The sequence below is a fragment of the Nicotiana attenuata genome, chromosome 7 (assembly GCF_001879085.1).
Source record: "Nicotiana attenuata strain UT chromosome 7, NIATTr2, whole genome shotgun sequence".
Taxonomy (NCBI): Eukaryota; Viridiplantae; Streptophyta; class Magnoliopsida; order Solanales; family Solanaceae; genus Nicotiana; species Nicotiana attenuata.
In genome coordinates this window covers 99,047,028-99,055,631 of record NC_031995.1, presented here as the reverse complement: position 1 = coordinate 99,055,631, position 8,604 = coordinate 99,047,028, and positions in this window count along the sequence as shown.

Here is an 8,604-nt window from a genome sequence, read left to right as displayed (position 1 = left end):
ACTATGATCTGTGCAAAAAGCACAGAAGTTTAGCATCAGCACAACCGACCCCATGTGCTGGTAAGTGCCTGGCCTAACCCCGGCGAAGTAGGGACGAGGCTAGACAGGACCTACCAAAAACAACCTGTGCAGATATATATATACAAAGACAACGGAAATAACAACAGAGAATATTAACTAAAAAGGGGAAGGGGGCATGCTCGGGGAAAGATACAGCGAATATAGATCAACGGACATAACGACGAAACTATCTCAATACCATATCTCATATATAAGTGGTCGGCGCGCCACACGATCCCATTTCTTAATTCATAAGTGGACGGCGTGCCACACAATCCCATTTCATAATATATAAGTGGTCGGCGTGCCACACGATCCCATTTTATAATATATATATATATAAGTGGACGGCGCACCACACGATCCCATATTATAGAATATAAGTGGACGGCGTGCCACACGATCCCATATCATAGTTCAAAATATCTAGCTTTGTAAAGAAGGCCCCATTAGGGGAATTCGACAACATAACACTTTAACCCGGCAAGGGTACAGCTAACAGCCCAAACATCCCGGCAAGGGAGAGTACATAATAATAGTCTACACGTCCCGGCAAGGGAATAATCACAACACATCCTCTTTTAAATCACTTCTTTCTCAACTATCACATTCTTGTTCGAGCCAACGCTCCAAAATATACCAATCACAATTCTTCCTCAACCGTTCACATTATATGAAATTTATTAATTAAACAAGGAAGTTGTGTCACATCATTCGAATTAAAAGCAATTAAGACTCACGGCCATGCTAGACTCCGGTGCATAGACAACCATCACCATGCCTATACACCGTACTCCACATTTAGCAAGTAGCAAATAACATCCTAATCCTATTCCCTCAAGCCAAAGTTAGAACAAACACTTACCTCGGTCCAAGAATAGCAATCAACTCTCTAATACCGCCTTTCCTCTACAATCCAACTCCGAAACAATGATATCTAGGCATAGTTAGTTCAATAATATCAATAAGGGCTCAAAAACATAATCCCATAGCCTAGAAATGAAATTCCTATCCAAAAATACAAAAATTTGACACCGGTCCCACACGGTCCAAACACGAGGCTCGGACCAAAACCCAATCACCCATAACCCCACGAGTTCAAGTATATAATTTGTTTTAAGATTCGACCACAAATTGAGGTTGAATCACCCAAAATTCTCAAAACCCTAACTCTACCCGAAACCCCTAATTTCTACTTTGATTTCAAGATTTAGGGCTAGGAATTTAGTAATTAATAGAGGAAATTGAAGAAAACAAGTTGAACAATGCTTACCCAAGAAGTTTTGATGAAAGGGAGCTTCAATGGACGCCTAAATGCTTGGAGAAGAAAGGAGTTCGTGTATTTTTATGAAAAATCCCGAGCTACTGTTCTGTTTTGAACTTAAAAATTCGCTTGGCAAAATTTCCCTTCGCGTTCGCGGGAGAGGGGCCGCGTTCGCGAAGGGTAAACTGGGTAGGGCATCGCGATCGCGTGGAGAGAGACGCGAACGCGTAGAAGGAAATTGCTGGGGTCCAGGAACTGTTCTATGCGAACGCGTGGGATTTCACGCGAACGCGATGAAGGAGTTCTGTAGAGTTACGCGATCGCGAGGGTACAAACGCGAACGGGAAGGGGAAAAGGAGACTCAGCCCTCAGGGTCAAATAACCCTACGCGAACTCGGGGCTGGAACGCGATCGTAAAGAAAGAGGGAGTAAGGCATCGCGAACGCGGGATGAAGAACGCGATCGCGAAGAGGATATGGGCTCTGCAACAGCTGAAGCAAAATCTGCTATTTTTCTAAGTGTAAAAATACCCCGAACCACCTCCAATTCACTCCCGAGCCCTCGGGGCTCCTAACCAATCACACACACTAACTCAATAACATCCTACGAACTTACTCGAGCGATCAAATCGCCAAAATAACATCAAAATCATTGAATCAAGCCCCAAGATCATCATTTTCATTTCAAACTTCATAACTTCAAATTTTAGATATTTAGGTCCGAAACACGTCAAATGACATCCGATTTCGACCAAACTTTACAGAAAGCGCTTAACACATATTTAAGACTTGTACCGGGTGTCGGAACCAAAATACGAGCCCGATACCATAGTCTTTTAATCAATTTTTATTTCCATTTTCCTTAATAATTTCAGAAAAACAATTTCACAGAAAAATTCATTTCTCGGGCTCTCGACCTCGAAATTCGACTCCGGGCATATGCCCGAGTCTCATATTTTTCTAAGGACCCTCCGGGACCGTCAAATCACGGGGTCTGGATCCGTTTACCAAAAATGTTGACCAAAGTCAACTTTAATCATTTTAAAGCCACATTTTGAAATTTTTTACGGAATTTAACATATAAGCTTTCCGGCTACGCGCCCGGACTGCGCACGCAAATCGAGGCAAGCAGAAATAAGGTTTTCAAGGCCTCGAAAGCACGAAAAAGAGAGAAATCCGGTGATGACCCTTTGGGTCGTCACAGAGCTCTAGCGCGTCGTTCAGCGGTTTGAGGCCATGAGCAGCTTCACTTCAAGTATTATAACTTGTGTGCGTGGTCGGAAATGAATTTTGGGAAGTTCGGGGTTGGTTTGGAAAGAAAATTCTCATTTCGAAAGCTGTAAGTTGGCAGAATTTTCTAAGATTAGGATTTTTAGTAAGCGACCTCGGAATCTGGATTTGAAGGTTCTAGCAGGTTCGTATGATAATTTTGGACTTGGGCGTATATTCGGATCGGGTTTTGGATGACCCAAGAGCGTTTCGGCGCCTATTGTGCAAGCTAGCATTTTGAAGAATTTCATAAGTTTGGGTTGAAGTGCATTTTAGTGTTATCAATGTCCGTTTGGGATTCCGAGTCTGGGAATAGGTGATTCTGGTATTAGGAGCACGATTGGAAGTGGGTTTGGAGGTCCGTAGGTCATTTTGGAGTTATTTGGCGAAAGTTAGAAATTTGGATGTTTTTGAGAAATTTGACCGAAAGTGGAGTTTTTGATATTGGGGACGGATTCCGATTTCGGAAGTTGGAGTAGGTCCGTAATGTCGAATATGAATTGTGTGAAAAATTTGAGGTCAATCGGACATGATTTGAGAGGTTTCGGCAACGAATGTAGAAGTTTGAAGTTCTAAAGTTCATAAAGCTCGAATTGGGGTGTGATTAGTGATTTCAACGTTGTTTGATGTGATTTGAGGCCTCGAGCAGGTCCGTATTATGGTTTGGGAGTGGTTAGTATGATTGGTCGGGGTCTCGGGGGGCCTCGGGTGGATTCCGTATGGTTGAAAGATCAAACTTAGAATTGGAAGAAGGAAGGAAGCAGCTGACTTCTGGTGTAACCGCACCTGCGTGGCTTGGGTCGCGGGTGCGGAGCCACAGAAGCGGCCTTGGTGCCGCAGAAGCGGAAGTGGCTGGCTAGGCTGGGACCGCAGATGCGGTCATCTCGCCGCAGAAGCGGGACCGCACCTATAGAAGGAGAAGCGCAGAACCGGAATGGGGGGCCTGGTGAAGGACCGCATATGCGGTAGTGGGGCCACACCTGCGGAACCGCAGAAGCGATTAAGTGACCGCAGGTACGGAAATGCTAGAGGCAGTGAGGTTCTTTAAATCGGGGGTTTGGTTCATTTCAACCTCACTTCTTCAATTGGAGCCGATTTTGGAGCAACTTTGAGGTGCCATTTTCACCACCAAGCATGAGGTAAATGGTTTACACTAATTTTGAGTTAAATACATGATTGTATATGGATTTGAACATGAAAATTAATGGAAAACTTGGGGTTTGAGGAAAAACCTAGAAAATTGGTATTCGTGGATTTTGACCACGATTTTGGACATGAAATTGAGAGTAAATCATATATTTGAGTTCGAGAGGTTGTGGGCAACCTTTATCTTAGAAAAATTTTGGAATCCGGGCACGTGAGCCCGAGGGAGATTTTGTCAACTTTTTGATCGGGGTTAGAAATTGTTATAAATTGGGTTATAGTTAGTGCTTGAGCGCATATTTATGAGTTTGCATAATTTTTGGCTAGTTTTGGAGCATTGTGCATCGTTTTGGGTCATCGGAAGGGTTTGGAAGCCGGTTATGGAACTTCGGAGCGACGTGAGTCTCCTTTCTAACCTTGTAAGAGGGAATTGTCCCCATAGGTGAGTTAATTGGATATGTGCTTCTATTTGTGGGGGCTACGTACGCACTAGGTGATGAGAGTCTGTGCGTAGTTACTATAATTCTTATGTCCGGGTAGTCTAGGACCCAAAACCATGCTATACTTGGTATAGTTGTAACCATATTAACAATTTAAATTGTTTAAATCATATTGAATTGGTAAATGAATTTCTAAAGAAATTAGACAACATTTTTCTTCATCGTTAAAGAGAAATGGCCATTTCCTTGAGTAATTGTTTCTCTCATGAATTTTTGATTGACTGTTTGATGTGTTTATTTATATTTGACCGCGTTGCATGTATGATTCACGAGTGGGGTAATAGTTGCATCTATGGTTCCCGCCATTCGATCCTCTGGCAGTGCACAATTTAAATATTGTTGGATAGGGCCGTACGACCTCGGCATGATTTGCGCATGCTTGTATTGCTTGCCTTGAGATTCATAGTTGTTGATATTTGTTATCCCTAGCCTGAGATAAATGTATAAATAATGAAAAACGAATTTGGAAATTTCCTATAAACGAAAGAATTGTTTACTTACCTCAGACTATTGAGTTACAACCATTTTTATGAAAAATCCTCGATTTATTATATTATTGGTATATTATTATTGGACCACTAGTAAGTGTCGAAGTCGACCTCTCGTCTCTATTTCTTCGCGATTAGATGGGATACTTACTGAGTACATGTTGTTTTTGTACTCATGCTACACTTGCTGTGCATTTTTGTTGCACAGGCACATGTACCTCTTGCGGCCTAATGGGCGTAGCAGCATGGACGACACGGAGACTTAGGTGAGTTGCATCTCTTGAGGCGACCCGCAGCCGGCATAGTCTCTTTCTGTGTATTGCATTTAACTTCTGTCCAATTTGCATTCCGGACAATTATTGCACTTCTTTTGATTACTTAGAAATGGCTCATGCACTTGTGACACCGGTTCTAGGATGATCATGGAATTATTCAATATTAAGTTTGTTAAAGACATCATTATTATTTCAATGAATTTCATTATTTATTGTTTAATCTATAAAAGAAACGATTTCAATAAATACAAAAAATGAGAATTCAATTAACTTCTTGGTGTTGGCTTGCCTGACAGTGGTGTCTGGCGCCATCACGACCCTTAGTGGATTTTGGGTCATGACAACATGGTATCAGAGAACTAGGTTCCCTTAGGTCTCACGAGTCATGAACGAGTCTAGTAGAGTCTTGCGGATCGATACGGAGACGTCTGTACTTATCTTCGATAGGATATAGGGCTGTTAGGAGCACTTCCCTTCTTGATTTCTCATCGTGCGATTTTATTCCTTTTAGTCTTATGCCTTTGTTCATTTCCATTCAATCTTATGCGACGCGAAGCGCTTATGATAAAATGGGAATCGTGGAATTTTAATGGTACTACAGATGTAGTGCGGGATATTTCTCCCCGCGTGGTTGTTTGGGCTATTGTTGTCGCCTTGCGGAAGGATATTCTATCATTTCAGCTCCGTAGCTATACTTCTGAGAGCTTAGAGTCTATGCACAGGTTGCTATGATACTCATGATGGGTTACGCCCAGTGATGACGTGATGGTAGGATACTTGCTCATGTGTCGGGTTAGTGAATAACTTAAAATGAGGTCTACTCAGTGCATGATTCAGAGATTCGATATTTTATTCTCGGCGGAGGAAAGGCAAACAAACAATAAATGATCAGGTTTGGGTTGATAGAGTAATGAGACTTGGTGTTTTCAAGGGTGGTGGAATTGTTATCTGCGATGTGGTGTCGTCGTCCTCGATTGTACGTGTTAAGTTCGCTGTTGTTATGATCTTCTATGATTCGCCTTCGGAGCAGGATATTATGAGATAGTATTGGAGAAGTGGCTGTCATAGATCGCGGGGTGTGGTGGTTCAGGATTGAATCGGAGTTTCTAATGTCAACAGCTTGAGAAAAGATGATTTTCGGAAAGGTTTGAAGTTAGTAGCGGTCTATTGGTTCAAGTGCTACAGAGATAGATATTGATCCAAGGCATCAGCTAAGCATCAAAGGATGAGGAAGGACGTGTGGGAAGTGTCATGCGGTGGTTAAATATCTAGAAGGCCAGGTGTAAGAAGCGGAAGTCGTGTAGTTGCTTAAAGAAAAGGGGTTTGGCCAATGTGGGAGAGTGGCAGAGTAGCGTATGGGTCCTGTGGTAGGAGGACTACACATCCAGAGAAAAAGTCTAGAGTGGTTGGAGATTCAGGGTGGACAATGACTAGGTCTTTGGACTTAATCTGAAATATCGGCTATTATACGGCGGGGGATTGGATGCAATAGAAAGGGAGTTTCTTGATACAAAGAAGGATGCAATATAGCTTTGAATTAGGAGATATTGTCGTGTATTTAGTTGATGTCCATGAGGAATGAACGAACTTGTTCAGCTAGTGATTGAGCATGGGCTCCGGATTGGTTACGATTTCATAGTAAGTGTGTACTACAGCATCGTAGGGAGATGTCGGCATGTAATTTCCACAGGTGGGTTATCTTCTATGAGTAGTTCAGCGGTCGCGTGGTTGGCGAAGTTTCTGCGGAGGATTTTACCGATCATCCAGTAAGAGGCCGAACATGTGAATGTTGCTAGAGATTCGGAGTGTTCATGAAATGCTAATGGTAGGATTTCGAGGAATTTGGCGGTTTGATTGTGCAAGGTTATATCAATAAGAGATAAAGAATCCTGGTGGGTTCCAGAGTTATATAACATGTGGCTCCTAGCTAAATGGGAGAGTCCCACCACCTACGATTGGGTTGCATGGTTATCTACTTGTAAGGTTTCTGGCTATCGGCATAATGGCGAGTTATTTCACCTGAGGGAAAAGAATATAAGTGGTAATTTGAGCAAATGACTTGAGGGATGTGTGCCATGAATGGCCTTATCGATTCTTGTTCGGGCGTTGGGAAGACTCAGGATTTGTGTTTCGTACGAAGATGGTTTACAAGGAAGTGATTCAATCGTTTGCTCTATGGAGATGGGTGTTCATGTGCCAGTGGAGCCTTGGAGTTGATTATATTCGGGACCAAGCCAGAGTGGGTGACTCAACAACGGTCCTAGTGTATTCAAAGGGTAAGGCATGGTGCCTAAGGATTTCGAGTCCATAAGTATGGTTAAGAATCGAGCTTTTGCAGCTGATTATGAATAAAGGCTCGGAAGGTTCTATGATATTTTCGGCTTGTAAGGTAGCATTTGGAGAATGAAAGAGAATGACTTCGGATTCGCAGAGGAATTATCAGAATGGGTGTATCAGTTGAGGATGCGAACATACGCCCAAGGAAGGTATGAGATGGTTCGTGGGTTTTGAGGCAATGTGGTATCATGAAATGGGGTTACTCAAGATGAGTGCGGGTTTTAGGTTTGTGATGAAAGGAGTGGAGCTATTATTATCTCTAAGGCAAGTGGAGGATGAATTAGAAGAAGTTAAATTGGTTAACCGTGGTTGAATTGGCACAATGGTGGCGATGGTCAGTTTCTTCAGCCTGAAGAAATTATGTATCTGGTTTGTGATGGTGCGTGTGAGGCTTGATGGCCGCCGTAATTGATTTTATTTGGGAGTATTCAAGTATTATGGTCTGTTATGTGTGGGCGGATCCTGGAAGGGTTATGGTGGTTTAGACTATTACTTGAGGATTTGTGTCACGACCCAAACCGATGGGCCGCGACGGGTGCCCGAGTCCTACCTGTCAAACACCCCTAAGCATGCATCTAAGATATAAACCTGAATAACATCTGCTGAATTACGAGAATAATATACATGAAGGAAACCTGCCCAAAAAGGCATACATACATATACGTGCAACATACGCAGGCAGGGCGAGCCGACAAGGCTGCTATAGCTATATACCTCAAAACTGGAAGCCGTCAAGGCCACATACTATCCAACTAGACATACTGTCTACAGACCTCTAATAGAAATATAATTGTACAAAGACGGGATTGAGCCACGCCATACCCAAGATCAAAAGCAGCTCCGGATCAAGTGGAATACGCCAACTCTCGCTGATCAAAGATCCTAAGAAGGGGGACCGTCAGCTTGCCTACTTGCATCTACGGGCATGAAACGCATGCCCCGTAAAATAAGGCGTCAGTACGAAAAATGTATTGAGTATGTAAGGCATGAAAATCAGTACGTAAAAGACATAGATGAAACATGGAATAAAGAAATCCATCTGTAAATTGAACAACTTTGTCAATTCTGAAACATTTATAATGTCATGCATGTGCATATAAATGTCGTGTCATGCATAGGTATGGGTGTACATAATATCATCAAGCCACTGAGGGCATCCCATCATATCGTCTCGGCCACTGTGGGCAACATCATCAACATATACCAACTGATCAGGTGGTGGTGCGTATATAACGCCGTAACCTTTTTCCCATATCCCATATACACATA